Here is a 15420-nt window from a genome sequence, read left to right as displayed (position 1 = left end):
CCCATGTAAAAAGTCCCTGTCCATCTTTCCTGTGTGTTCCCTCTCTGGGCACCCGGAGCACCCCTGGGACAGGAGGGCTGCCAGGATGGATCCCCACAGGGCTGAGCTGAGCTGCACTAAAGGGCCACCACCCCCTGACAGGACAAAAGCAGGAGAGGTTTGAAGGAGCAAACCCACATGGAGAAACAGGACAATTGTCTGGAGGGAGACAGGAATTAAAATGTTGCTAAAAAAAAAAGGGCTGAGGAGCTGGTTCAGGCCTTCCCAGCCATGGAAGCTGTGGTGCAGCACCCAGAGCTCTGTTCCCAGTGCTGGCTGAGAGCTCTGGGGATGTGGGAGGCTGTGATTCAGCCCCAACAAGGGCTTGGATTCCTGCAGGCTCTGACTCAGCCCGGCTGCAGTGAGAGGGGGAGGTTTGGAGCAGGAAAAAATAATCTGTGAAGGGGAAGGGACATGGACATTGTGTCATTAACCTCTGAGTGCCCCTTTGGCACCCCTAGCAGGGGCACGAATAGTGAGCTCTGGCCAGGGTTGCTGCTGTCCAGAGACCACCTCAGCCACCTGTTTTAGGGAGCAATTCAATAATTCAGCAGCTCCTGCAGTCCTGGACTGACTCTTGCTCTCAGCAGGGCTGTGCCTGGGGCACGATGGGTGTTTGAAGCTCCTCTTCATCACTGTGCCCAGCACATCAGAGCTGGGACAAGTTTAGCCACTGGAAAGGGACAACTGGAGATGCTGCTGGTGGGGAGTGCTGGGAAAAGCTCTTGGATGAGCAGGGAGCCTGGAGCTGTGTGAGGAAAGTGCCAAATATGAGAGCAGGCTGGAGTTTATCCGTCAGTTCATCCCTGGAGATTCCAGCAGGCACACACAGCCTTGGCCCTGTCTGAGAGCAGGACCAAGGGAACCTCACAGCTGCAGAGTTTTTCCTGCACACAATTCCAGCTGTGCTGGATGTTTGTGTGCTGCTGATCCATCAGATGTAGCAGCTCCTGGGTCTAATCATGGTCCTGGTGATCGTTATCTCTCAAATTGAGTCGGATTGCAGTGCCTAGCGTGGAAAATGTTTTGAGATTCCATTCCAAGGTCCAGCAGTGGAAGGGGTTCTGGGGTGAAAAGTCAGTATGGGGATGAAGACAGCCAGGTGTAGGGGTGGATGTGGGGTGAGGTTGATGATGTGATTTTGGTCAGGCACTCTGGGTGACGTGTGACATTTCAGGGAGATGGAAAAAGGCAGAAAGCAAACAAGGCTCATTAATCCCAACAAAGGGCAATGCACACAGCTGCCAGCTCCTGCTCTTTCCTTTAGCTTATTGTCTGAGAGCTTCTGCACCATAAACAACTCCACAAATTGCACAACAAATAGAGCTCTCAAATATTAAATGGTTGAACAGTAGGTACCAAAGTGTGGGAGCAAAGCTCTGTGACACAGACACTTCCACATCCTCTCCTGTGTGATTTGGAGGTGCAGAGCTGTACCCAGGGCCGTGGCTAAGCTAAGCTTAAAGCTAAGCCCACTCCAGGCTGTGGCCAGAGTAAAACCTGCCAGGAGGAGCTCCACAGGCAGGGAGCAGCTTGGGGAAGCAGCTGACATGGAAGAGCACAGGCAGGACTTGCAGAGGTGCCAAATCATCTCTGCAGGCTGTTTCAGTACAGGCACTGGGCAGCAGAACCAGGCTCCCTCACAAAAACCTGGATATGGATGGCAATTTATCCAGGGGGGGCTCTCCCTCTCTCTTCTCATGGCAAGGCTCTTGGCCCACACAGAATATTAGAAGAAGAATATTCAGGCATGAATTTTCTTTTTAAAGTAGAACAGTCTGTTCCTGTTTGTGGAAAGGTTCTTTTTTGAATGCCCTGAACAAAAAAAAAAGATCTAAAATCACCTGTGGATCCTGGAGACAGCTCTCCCTCTTGGAAGAGCTCGATTTCTTTCTTGCTGTGTAATTCAAGCTGGGCAAACAAGAACGTTGCTCAGCCAAGGACGATTTAATATTTAACAAGCCAGCTCTGAGTTGCTATCAAAGTGAAGAGCAACTTGGAGTTTCTGTTTAATATCCTGCCCCAGGACTGTGTCACGCTGTGTCTCAAGGTGGGGATGTGATGCTGGATGGAGATTTGGGTGCTCACATCCCCTGGGGTTGGGGTACATGCTTGGGATGGCCAGAGGAGTGATGTGACAGTGCACAGAGGAAAGGAAACCCAGCTGTTCTCATGCTGAGCTAATTCAGTGCAGATCTGGGAATTAAGTGTGAGCACAGAAGCCCTGATGCTTTCCCAGGAGCTCAGGAATTCTCTCTGTGTGTGCCAGAGGGAGAGTTTGTGTCCAGCTGTGATGATTTCTGATCCTACTGCAGTGAGCTGGAACCTGCAGGACAGGAGCACCAGGCCAGTCTGTTCTTGCAGGTGACCTGCACAACTGCAGATCTGGATGTTTGCACATTGCTCACCTGCCCTCCTCTCCTTGTGCACAGCTGAGTCAGAAATGACACAGACAAATGAGTGGCATGGATAATTGAGTGACACACTCCATGCATTTTCAGAAAGTTAATAATAATTTTATTAGGAACCTGTTCCTTTTATACCTTGGTTGGCTACAGGTGGACCTGATTGGTCATTTAATCAACACATTTCACATGATTGGCTAATTAAGATACTGTCTTTATGAGGAAAACAACTCATTACAAACACCACCGGCAGATTGTTTAATATTTGCCTAGTATTGTTTCTCTCCAGCTCCCTAAAGCTTCCCAGACCAATTCATGGGAAAATTTATCCAGCTTTCTCTCTCTCTGACCAGACTGTCACATCCACACTCCTTGGACTTTATCACAGCCACGTAAAGGCAGCTTTCATTTTCCAGTTTTATCCCAGTTCCAGACACATATGAGATAATGTAAGCTATCTCCTACTTTCCAACCAGGGTGTGGAGCAGACATTGTCCTAACTTGGTTGTTCCTGCTGCATCCTTCAAGTTTCTGAGGCTGTTGCATGATTCTTTCCATTTCCTACTTGGACATTTGGGGTTCTGGCTCACTGCAGGCAATGGGCAGAAAGAGTCACAGCTCCAAAACTAGGGTGAAAAGAAATTGCCTGAAATCAGTGCTAAGAATCAGGAAAACTCTGATTTTTGGTGCTGGTAGGACATGCTTGTCCTGCCAGCATGGAAAAACTCCTGCTTTGGTCCAAGCATCAGACTGAAAAACATCTCCAATCTTCCTGGTGCTGCTTGAGGAGTTTGCTACTACATGAGCCTGGAATTCATCCCCTGCTGGTGTTTCACAGCTCTGCTGGCTCCAGCACCACCAGGACCTTCCCTGAGGCTGCAGAATCTCCATGGAGACCCCTGACATGCCTGTGCACCTTGGCCCTGCCATTAATCCTGCTGCAATGTACCACAAAGTCAGCTTTAGCTGGGAGGAGAGATCAAATAAATATGAAAACTGCTCCCAGAGGAGGTAAATATTCGCTAGACAAGCAGAAAGAAAAGCAATAATATACTATGTAAGCTCCTGCCTTTTATTAGCTCAGCTCCCTTTTCTCCCCTTGTAAAGCAGTGTTGTGTTGTTATATTAATCTTTACTGTGAAGCAAATTAAAGCAGGGACAGTTGTCAGAGCATTATTAAGAACATCTGTTTAATTAGGGCTGCCTTTGCATCCATTGGAGGGGGGAGTGGAGCAGCCCTGCTCATCCCCTCCTGCCTCACACCCCCTGCCCAGCAAGGACCTGTGGTGAACCCAGGAGCCTTCATCACCTGCCCTTCCTCTCAAAAACTCTCCCCATTCATCCTGAGATGGAAAGAAGGAGGAGCAGGCAGAAAGGTATGGCTGTCCTGGGGTTTTTTAGTGATCTCTGCCTTGAGAGCCCTCCATCCCTACTGACTCCCCCTCAGAAAAGAATTTGAAATTCTGTAAAGAGACCATGAACAACTATCAATTATCATTAGCAATTTGCCATTCCAGGCCAGGCTTTCATCTGGGAATCTCAGAGCAGTTTTACAAATGCTAATTAATTGAGACTACTTCATGAAGAAGTCTGTTAAACTCATTTTCCAGGGGTAAACCAAGGCTGAGAGAGAGGCAGCCACTTGCTGGAGTCGAAGGTGGTGCTGCCAGTGGAAACAAGGCCTTCCAGACCCAAATTGTGATTTTCAACCACATTCTCCCACTTTCCCTTCATCCCCTGACACTTGCACCAGGCCACACCAGGAGGTGACAAAACCAGCTTTGGCCTTGCCCATTTCTTTGTGTTCACCAGATTAGGCTGACCAATAATGATGAAATTATTACAGGGATTAAAATTAAAACAGGGATTAAAGCAGGAATTTACCTGCAGTCATGCTGCCAGGGTTTGAAGGGAGCTACAGGGCTGCTCTGAACATCTTTTGTTCTCCCTTAAACCCTCGCTGCTGATCCCTGTCAGCACTTTTGCTCCTTTCAGAGCAGCCCTGACAATCTCTCCTGGCTTTCTCAGGTGTTTCTGTGTTTCCCTGTCTGCCCAGATCGCAGTGTCTGATTGTCTTGTCCGGGCACCATTTCTCCTGTATTTATGTGGCCATTTACCCAGGCAGCCAGCAGTGAATTAATCATTGTGTCTCCAGTGTCTGCTGGGAGAGGCTTTGACTCACATTCCAGCCCAGGAGGGCAGGAGCCTGTTTCTTACCTGAGAAAACCAAACTGCATTTGGGGCTGCCCGGGATGGCAGAACATTAATGAATGGAGATCAGGGCCCAACAAATAAAAGTTTGTGTTTGAAGCTGCAGTTTTTCACACAATCCCAGCCTGGTTTGGGGTGGGAAGAACCCTAAAGATCAATTCCACCCCCCTGCCCTGGGCAGGGACACCTTCCCCAAGCCCAGGATGCTCAGAGCTCCATCCAGCCCAGCCCTGGGCAGTGCCAGGGATGGGGCAGCCACACCCTGGGCGTTCTGCAGGGCAGTGCCCACAGCAAGAACAGAAATAAATCACAAGGACTGCGAGAAACAGGACTGAATTACCCCCAGCAGCCATTTCTCTCCGTGCCCTGCCTGTGCCATCACGTGCTTTTGAAAATTAGGAATTTCAATGGAGTCAAGCCTGGCTGTCCATTTAGCAGAGACCATTTTCCCTGGGAGTACATTCCCTGAAAGGTCTGCCTGTTCAGGCACATAAATTATCCCCAGGCTCAGGCTATCTGGTGAGTTAATCAGGTTTAGAGCTATGTCAGGTCACTCAGAAGTTCAAAGCTGTCTAAGCTTACCTGTGAATCCAAATTCCAGTGAGCAGTGGGAGACATTGTAGAAGAAGCTGTTATACATGCTAGAAATAGTTTTAAAAAGACCAAAAAAAACCCCAACATAAATCTTCAACTTCCAAGTGCTTTGAAATATAAGGAATTCTGAGACAGTCTAAAAAATCTGGACCCTGAATATTTGAGGCTTTCCCATCATTATGAGTATTAAGCATATAATTAGGTATTATCTGAGAATTATCCATAAATGCTCATCACAACATGATATTTGCTAAGTAATAATTAGGCCATGAAAGGAGCTCAAATAATACCTTTGTCTAGAAAATTAAAAGCCCTGCCTTGGGTTTATACAGCACCATGCTGAGGGGGTAATAGGGTTTAAAATTGCAGCAAATTGCAGTTAGACCAAACCTCAGCCCCTCAAGTGTAAGGAAGATGCAGAAGGAGAGACAATCAGGGCTCCTTTCCTAAAAAAAGGCAGGACCAGGCACCAGATTTATTCACAGCAGCAGCACCTGGGCACTAAAACTCTTTCCACATTTTCCTTGGAGTTGAAATCCCCATTTTCCAAACTCAGGCTCTCCCCAGAAGTGCAGGATTCTTCTCTTTTACCTTGGGTTGGGTGGAATGATTACCCGAGGATGGTGATGATTTCTAGGGGATAGAGTTAATTTTGCTTTGGTTTGCAACGTTTCAAACCTCCCCTGATGAGCACAGCAGAATCTGCTGTATTAATTTATCATCATTAGATATTTTTGGGCTGACCCTAAGGAAGACAAACATGCAAATTGCTCTGAATTCCTTATTTCCATTAAATTCAGTCCAGAATCACAGGGCACAAGAACATTTGAGACAAACTTTTGCTGCACAGGATTAAATACTGAGTGTCTCTCTAGCAGAAAAGTCAAATTTTGGCATGCTGTCTGAAAGCCAGGCTGTACTAAAAGCTTCTTGTGGCTGGCACTTGATGGCATTTTCAGGAATAAAAGGAGCATTTGACCTCTGGAAATGGAAAAGAACAAGAGTGTGCTGCTGATGGGAGGCTTCCTTACTCCTCTCCCCACATTTTGATATTTCCATTTTATTTTTACTTTTATTTCTTCTGTGCAGCCAAAGCTTTAAATGGATATTTTGGTGTGTTTGGTGAAATATTTTTTTTTTGCTGTCTGTTGGTTCTTTGCAGAGGGACTGTAAAGGAGGAGCAGCAATACCAGAGGGAGCCACAACCCCTGGCATGATCCACCCGTGCAGCAGTTGGGATGTCCTGGAATCCTCCCTGGAATGTTGTCCTGGGTAAAGTAGAGCATTCCTGGTCACTGGGATTTGAATTGTGATTTTCCATGGATGAAACCCAACTCTCATCTTGCCTCCTGTTCGAGCACTCTGCTTCCCAGGGGGGAAGAAAAGACATTTTCCAGCAGAGATGTCCATGGAAATCCAGGCTTTGTGAGCTTTAAAGCTTTCATCAGTAGATCAGAGTGATGAAAAGCGGTGGCGTGGCAGCTGAAACCCTCTGCAGGAGGGGAGCAAATGCTCACTCCACACCTTGGACCACCAGGATGTCTCAAACCACCCACTCTGGGCTCTGCAGCTGAGAAATTGCTCCCATTTCCAGCAAAAACAATGGAGTGGAGTGGGAATTTCTGGCTGTAGAGACCTCTCTGTTCACACTGGGGGTGATCCTCAGCAAACTCAGCTCGTGCCATCACCCCACTGCTACCAGTCAGTGCCAATTTGGATTTATTCAGGGTTGGGACCTGGTTTTCTCCAGCTTGGAGAAAGCGATATTTGGGAGTCTGGCATCTGGGAGGCTCTGAAATTTCCATGCCATTAGGAAATAACAGAGCTGAGGGAAGAAGACAATTTGTCTGAAAGAAAAGAAAAAAGTGTTTGAGAGCATCAGAGGTGTTTAAATCTGAGCAGAAGGTGCATATAAAGATCTCAAACAAATGTGAAACATGTTTTTAATAAAGTTGCCCTCTCAGCCTCTTTATTGTAGGTTTTAAATGCTGTGGTACAGAGAGGACAAAGGAGGTGACTTAAACCTGCCACTGCCTGGTGAACTCGGGGTTTTTATATCAGGAGTCCTCTGCCCAGAAGGGATTGTAAAGAAAATGTGTTTCTGTGCTGTGATCCATGAAGGATCTGTGCTGTGCTTGTTCCCTTGACACAGGTAAACATCTCCGTGGTGAGGACATGGGATTTAAGGACAGTGCCATGCTGTAACATTAGAATTGGGTTAAAAGTCCCGTTCTGAGGATGTTTAGAAAGCCCGGTCCTTGTTCAGTCACGGAGCCAGGCAGGCTCAGGCTGTTCAGATCTTCATCCTGCCCACAATTTGGAGAGGAGGCAGCGAGTAAAATCATTGAATGGAGGGTCTTGCAGCTGTGAGCTGCTCCCAGAGGTGTGGTGCCAAGCCCTTGCCCTGGTGAGCTCTGGGCATGGTGAAGGTTTGAGTGCTCCAGTAGCCTGTGCCTGTCCCAGAGTCCTGTCTGGGGCAGGAATGCCTCCCATGAGTGCCCCGGGCACAGCAAACACATCATTGCTGCCAGCTGAGCTCAACTGGCCCTTTAGGAGTGAAGTGCATCGGGGGCTGCTCTCCAGGAGCAATCTGCCCGTGTTCCAGCTGGGATGAGCTGGTTTTGCTCAAGAGTGGCCTCATGGTGGGGCTGAAGCCACCTTCTGCTGTGGGTTAGGCAGGGCCCAGCCTGGGGGGAGAATCTGAGGGTAAAAATCCTGTTGGTTGAAATAAAAACAGCTTAATCAAGTAAAGCAAACCAAGGAATTCCTTCAGTGCTCCCCATTATCCAGCCAGGTCAGCTGTGTCCCCTCCCAGCTTCCTGCATTGCCCTGTCAGGCAGTGATTCCTACTCCAGGGACTCTGGAATTCCAGAATTCTTGGAGTTCTGTAGCCTTTGGTGAAGGTTAGGAGCACAAACAGACCTGGGAAAGCTCGGAGTGGTGCCTTGGTGTGCAAGGAGCCACCTCTGTGGGGTTACAGCTCTGTGCTGTGCCAGGAGGGGAGAGCTCCAGCTGCCAGGAAAGGTTGGGAACAGGTCTCAAGCTGAGCTCTGGAGCTCTAAATCTAAATCTGCCAGGCAAGATTTGGGATGGTTTGACCTTGGTTCCTGATTTCCACTGGGACAAAAGTACAAGAATCCCCCTCATCAGGTTCCACTGGTTGTAACCACGGGGGTCAGTGAATAAAGAATGACCTTCACTCTTCACTCAGCTCAAGCCCCATTCTCACTTTCCATTTCTTGGAATCTCCATTCTCACCTTATCTCTGTTTTCTTTTTTTTAACTTCACAAAACCAGGCCGTGGCAGCGAGTTTTGGAGTCAGAGTCCCTGGCGGATTAACACCAATAATGGAGAGCACAACTCTGTGAGGACCTGGAGATTGCTAAACTCATTAATTTTATTCATAATAGGAAATTAATGTGCAGAAAGGCAATGCCAGCCTGGCAGTAATTGCTTTTTGGTTTTAAAACATTAAGTGGAAAAGTTAAAAGTCATTTCCAGCTGCTGCTTCCTTTCTCCTCTCCCTTACTCCCCCCTTCCTCCTCGCACTCTTCCTGTCTCTTATTTGTGTTTCACAAGAATTGAGCTTATTTTTTCTCCCACCTCTGCTTCATTACGAGTCATTATATTTCATCATTACAAGACTTTGGTCATATTTCATTGCTTTCCCATTATGTTTTCATCACTCTTTCTCCTGATATTGCTGTGCAGGGCAGAGGCAGGCAGAGGATTCGGGCAGCTCAGCTCTGCTGGGGTAATGAGCAGCCACGTCTCTGCCCACTTTGGAGCCAGCAGATGCAATTTGCTGTCCCTGATTCCCCTCCCCGACTACACCACCTCCTTCAGGACACGGGATGTTCCTTCATTCCACCCTGGGAAAACAGAAATGCCATTTCACACCCTCTTTAGGGCTGAAATAGCTCCTTCTTTTGTAGGATTCAGAATGTGGGAGGAGGAGAGGCTGGTGAATAAAATAACTGGAGTTCTGAGCAGCCTAAAGAGTGCTGGGCATTGCCTGGCACTGCTCTTGAGGGGAATATTCAATATTTACACTGCAAAGAGAGACCCTGCCCTGTCAGCCTGCTAATGCTCTGATCCTGGACTAACCCCAGGTGTTTTTTGGGGTTGGTGACGCTGTCACAAGGCCAGCACTGAGCCCAGCTCAAGGTCTTTGTGCTCTGGTTTGTTAAGTTTGATGCAGAATGATTGTGTGGGTTGGTTGTCAACATTTCCCAGTCACCTGTCCCCAAATCAGAGCCACCAACTCCAGCTTGGCCTCAAGGGGAAAGGTGTGGGAGGAGGAAAGGGAGGGAGGGAGGGAGGGAGGGAGGGAGGGAGGGAGGGAGGGAGGGAGGAAGGAAGGAAGGAAGGAAGGAAGGAAGGAAGGAAGGAAGGAAGGAAGGAAGGAAGGAAGGAAGGAAGGAAGGAAGGAAGGAAGGAAGGAAGGAAGGAAGGAAGGAAGGAAGGAAGGAAGGAAGGAAGGAAGGAAGGAAGGAAGGAAGGAAGGAAGGAAGGAAGGAAGGAAGGAAGGAAGGAAGGAAGGAAGGAAGGAAGGAAGGAAGGAAGGAAGGAAGGAAGGAAGGAAGGAAGGAAGGAAGGAAGGAAGGAAGGAAGGAGTGAAAAGTTCAGTATTAATTCCATTTTTCTCACTGCACTAGATTCTACCAGTGTCTAAGTGCAAGCAGATTGTGAAGCTCCTCACAGAGCTGGGAGCAGGGGCGGTGAGTTTGTCCTGCCTTTCCTCGGGGTCTGAGGAGTCTCTCAGGAGTCTCAGTTTGGGCTAATTTTTAATTGTCTAGACCAGAACATTAAGTCTGAAAAAGTCCTGTGACCCAGTTGCAGATGCAGACCTCGTGACTGCACCCAAGTATATGAAAAATCCATTATCATCCTTTTTTTCCCTTTCTCTCTTCCCCTTTGTTATATCTGCAGTGTGTGTACAGCTTAATTTTAGTTCTGATAAAAGCAAATGACATTTTAATTTTTATAGCATGATTTATTGTCATTTGGCTTTAATTTATGAAAAAATAATTGAAAAGAAAGAGAGATTTAACCCTGACCAGTATTCCTGATATCCATGAGCCATAGCTGTGAGACTGCAGCTATTTCAGGACATATTTTATTCACCCAAGCAGGACAGGAATATTTCATTTTCTCTTACTGGTTCTGTGCAAAGGTCTAATTATTTGCTTGCTGGCTGAAAAAAAGATCTGAAAAGAAAAATAATCTGATTATCACAGTGCGCATTTTTTTCCTACTGGTTTTCTGCAATTAAAATGAAATATTGGGGAACTGTGGCTGTTGTTTATTCTGCTCCTTTGCTCCAGAACTTTGTGGTGGTTTGTGCCATGACCATTCTGCTGGATAACTGAGGGAATGGCTGCAGCTCTATCAGGGGAGGGTCAGCTTGGATATTAGGAAAAGGTTCTTCCCCCAGTGCTAAAAAATTCAGCTTTTGTACATTTTTCCTATATTTGTAGCTTTGTAGACTATTAATACGTGGTTATACAGCTCCTGGTATTTTTCCTGCCCTTCCTCTTGGGTTTTAGAGTAATAAGTTAACCTTCTAATGCATTCCTGAAATACTGTTTGGTCTTGCTTTCAAGAAGAACATTTTGTTTTCCAATCAGAATCTGAGAAGACACAATAAGAAATGGGGCAAAGAAGCCCTGGACCAACTCAAATGGGGCACTATCCAGGGGAAAAAAATTACCTAATCAACTGCTCTTTTAATTGGCCAAGGTTTGTTAGAGATGCTAATTTGTAAACCTTATAAAAATTGCAGAGATTCAATACCAGGGATGCCCACAGCCCAGAACTATGGACACAGCTGGGAGTTTCTGCTAAAGAGCTGCTTTTTTATCTGCTGGTTTTAGTGCAAGGGCTTTTGACTTCTGCCATCAGAGGGTGCTGGCACTGCCCAGGCTCAGGGAATGGGCACGGCCCCGAGGCTGCCAGAGCTGCAGGAGGGGTTGGACAGCACTGCCAGGGATGCCCAGGGTGGGATTTGGGGGGGTCTGTGCATAGCCAGGAGCTGGCTCACGGATCCTTCCCAGCTCAGGATTCTCGGAATCAGACTGGGTTGGGATGGAGGGGACCTTCAACTCATCCCTGGAAGGGCAGGGACACCTCCCACTATCCCAGGCTGATCCAAACCCTGCCCAGCCTGGCCTTGGACACTTCCAGGGATGGGTAGGGAATCTTGCCTCTCCTTTAACCCCTTCCTCACCACCCTGCTGCTCCTCACTTGGAGCCCTGGTTATCCCACACATCTGTAAGGAGTCCCTGAGGGAGCTGGGGGTGCTCACCTGGAGAAAAGGAGACTCAGGGCTGCCCTCCTCACTCTGCACAGCTCCTGAAAGGTGCCTGTGCTCAGCTGGGGCTGGGCTCCTTCTCCAGGCACTGACAGAACCAGAAAAACTGCATTGGGGGAAATATAGGTTGGAAATTACGAAGAAGATAAAGTTGGATTAGGAAGAAAGGTGATAAAGTTCTGGAATGGCTGCCCGGGGAGGTGGGGCAGTCACCATCCCTGGGGGTGTTTAACAAAGCCTGGATGTGGCACTGGGTGCCAGGGTTGAGTTGAGCTGTTGGGGCTGGGCTGGACTCGATGATCTTTAGGGTCTCTTCTAACCTGGTGAATCTGTGATTCTCTAAATTCTGTGAAATTTGTGTGATTCCCTCTAATTCTTCACCTTTTACAGCAGCTTAGGCTACACTCAGCATTTACATCAGTTCCTTTCAAAATCCTCTAGACCTCTATTTTATCTAGTGAATCCCACAGTAAGTGATGCATTTAAAAAAGCAATTATTTACCTGTCTCTATCATAAATGTGCTGCTCTTTCTCACTCCTTTCCCCCACTATTTTATTTTATGCACTCACAAATGCTCACACCCTCACGACAAGGTGCTGGTGCCAGGTGGGTGAGGAGGGGTCTCTTTGGAGCCTGTTGTGTTCACTGAACACATGTCCCAGTGAAAGATGAGTGTGCCCGGGGCTCCAGCTGCCTTTTGTCCTCCCAGCCAATGTGTCTCTGTGCACTTGGCCATTGGGGAATTTCATATTTCTGTAAACATTTCCATATTGAAAACTGCAATGCAAAAAGAGCCTGGCTCCTCTGTCATCTGCAGGGGGAGCTCCGAGGGCCAGGGAGATGCTGGCTCTGCCTTTTCTCCAGGATCCTGCAGGTTTAGCACATCTCAGACCCTGCTCTGTTAGTCAGAGGTCTAAAACCATCTACAATTTTTAAAAAATCCCACTAGAATAATTCCCAAGCAGGCTTCCTTGCTTTTCTGTGCTTTTAACATCTTCCAGTGACTGCTGCCATTTCCTTTTCCTTTTCCTTTTCCTTTTCCTTTTCCTTTTCCTTTTCCTTTCCTTTGATCTGTCCCGTGAGCAGAACAGCCAGCAGATGTTTGCATTTCACACTCCCCTCTCTCTCTGCCAGCCTTGCAAGGAGGTTTTGTCACCGATCAGAGCCGTGGGGGTTCTCAATAAGAAACCTCTGCTAAGGCAGAAAACAAACAAACAAAAAACCATCCTGCAAATGCCAGGGGCAGCTGGTGTTGAGGGCAGGATGCTGAAGGATTTCTCACTTAGACAGGATAATTCTGAGCTTCTGCCAGCTTTGTCTTCAGCAGAGAGAGAAATTCCAGGACCCCTGGCCCGAGCTTGGCCACTTCTGCAGCCCCCAGTGCTGAAGGACTGATGGTGAATCCATCCTGGTTATCTGTGGTCTTCTTCTAACTAAGCACCAAAAGGAAGAAGCCCTTGGTGTCCTTTCTGGAATGTCCTCGTGGATCAGGAATTAAAGTCCTGCTCCTGTGCCTGCTATATTTAAATATATATATATATTTATATTTAAATGAATTTATTTGGGCAGGGAGGGAGGGAAGGAAGTGAAATCCCAACCTGCAGCAGCAGGAGGCTGCTAAAGTGCAGCTCCAGCAACACAATGCAACGTTCCAGCAAGAGATAACATCACCCTCTTTTGCATATATTGGGGATGTGGTGATAAGGCAGGCGTTCAGATAGCCCGGAATTCTCAGTGGGCTAGGGCAGGGAATGCAGCTAAAATGGAATCTGGAAATGGAGTGCATGTTCCCAGCACACAGCACAGCCCTGGGATGATGCAGAGCCACGGCCACGCTTCCTTGGCAGTCTGGGCATGTGTTTCCTGCAGAAAGACTCTTCCCCCTTTGGAAATATTTTCCCTGATTGTGATTCCTCTCAGCACTTTCTCGCTGACCTTTGTGTTTAGAAAGCCCTTAAGTACCACGGAGAAGGAAAGCAAAATATTTGTAGTGATAAATTTCCACCCTCTCTGGCAACTCAGTGTTAGTCCTATTTTTGTGGCATTTTTGGGCTCTAATGGATTAAAAATGGACCTTGATTCTGATATTTCTGACTCCCCTGTGCTTTGGAGTGCCTGGCTGCAGGTGTAGCTTGAGTGGTGGAGAGATTGTCCCAACAGCTCCCAGTGAGGCAGCTGCACAAAGGGACAGGGGACACCCAGGGGACACCCAGGGGACACCCAGGGACTCAGAGCATCCTGGGCAGCCCCGTTGTTTCCCACAGGAGGTGCTGGAAGCCTGGGAATTAAAGGCTGGGCTCAGCCAGCACAGAGACCAGCTGGGACAAGGCTCAGCTGAGAGTTTGCTGTGCTCTGCCCCATCCTTCCCCCTCGTTTCAAACCCTCCCCGCAGCCCCAGGCAGATGTGGAATATTTCCCCTGCCGGGCTGGCAGAGTGCTGCTCTGGGGGCTGCTGCTTGCTGGCTGGCTTTCAGTGCCAGATGACATTTTCCCAGTGCATGCAGGGTTTGTCACCAGCCCTGATGAAAGCTTTCTCCTTGAGCAGAAGGACAGCCACGAGGAGCAGGCGCTGGCCACTGAGCCGGGATGCTTTGACGCCGTCCCCGTGATTGACAGAACATTCCAAGTCCTGCTCCACAGAGCACAGCAGGAGCCAAGCCATGCAAAACATCTCCTCTCCTTGCATCTTCGGCTCTGTCTCAGCCAGCACTTGGCCCAAATATTCTCCCTTTGCTGTCATTCAGAGCGGTGCTGCTGGAGCTGTTCCTGCCTCTGGTTAGCTCCTCTCCTGGCTTCCTTCTGGCTGCTCGTCAGCAAACAGACAAACCAGCACAAAAACAGCCAGCTCCCTGCCTTCTGCTGGGAGCACCTTGCATGGGCGTTCATTTTGGGCAGCAATTCCCTGTTTTATTGATGAACCACTTACATTTCGATTCCCTGACTCTATCAATCTCTGCGTGCTGGGCAGCAAAGGAGGAGTGGCACAGGGGCACGTGCAGTACCTGCACTGTGAATATTCCTCATTTTTGTATGCATGCACACATCTCCAGGTGCCTCTCAGTCTGTGCCAGGAGTATTATATGACAATACAAAGTTTTTTTAATACATATTTGATGCTTTTTTGTGCAATGCCAATACAATTATTTTTTCCTTCAGGTGAATTCCTGTACCCAACCACCTCCCTTCCCTCCAGCCAGCCGATTGTTTTAAGTTCTGCCACTCCATGTACCATGAAGGAGAGGTAAATAGGCAGCCAGAGAATCGAGAGAGGCAGCTGGGAGATTATTAATGTTGAAAATATCAGCGAGCATCAGCCCTTTGATCACCAGGCGTGTTTACAAAGGGACCTTTCCTCGGCACGCACCCCGTCGAGCTCGTTGGCATTCAGTGCATGCCACAGCAGCTGCTCCTGTCTCCTGCTCCTGCCTGTCCAGAGAGGCTGGAAAAGAGTCAACAGGTAGATAAATAAAGAGAGAAACCTGGGCTGTGGGGTTTGTGGAGGAGGAGGCAGGGAGGGAGAAGTTGGCAGGCTGAGACTGGCCCTGCTCCAGAGGTCTGGGGAGCTGCATTGATGCCTTGGGAAGGCTGGCCTGAACAGAGGCTGGACACAGTTACAGAATAAAGATTTATTAAAAGGCCTCCATGGATGCGCCTTGGGCAGCACAAGAGCCCAGCCAGGGCTGCACCCAAGATGAACCCAAATGGTCCCAAAATGAACCCAAGATGAACCCAAATGGTCCCAAAAGGAACCCAAGATGAACCCAAATGGTCCCAAAATGCACGAGCGCTGCCGGGGTCTCTCCCTGGGCTCAGCTCTGCTCCATGTGCACATTGCAGTTCAGTGTCCAGTCCCAG

General features: G+C 48.3%; 1 long non-coding RNA gene across 1 annotated transcript; it reads left to right on the top strand.

Moving 5' to 3' along the window:
- Positions 1–3467: 3467 nt before the first annotated feature.
- On the top strand, positions 3468–8176 carry LOC135285552 (uncharacterized). The gene is made up of 3 exons (XR_010350370.1): positions 3468–3820; positions 4055–4142; positions 6412–8176. It is a non-coding gene; the product is annotated as an uncharacterized LOC135285552 (long non-coding RNA).
- The last annotated feature ends 7244 nt before the right edge of the window (positions 8177–15420 follow it).

Source organism: Passer domesticus, chromosome 23, assembly GCF_036417665.1.
Source record: "Passer domesticus isolate bPasDom1 chromosome 23, bPasDom1.hap1, whole genome shotgun sequence".
Lineage (NCBI taxonomy): Eukaryota > Metazoa > Chordata > Aves > Passeriformes > Passeridae > Passer > Passer domesticus.
This window is presented reverse-complemented; position numbering and strand designations above follow the sequence as displayed.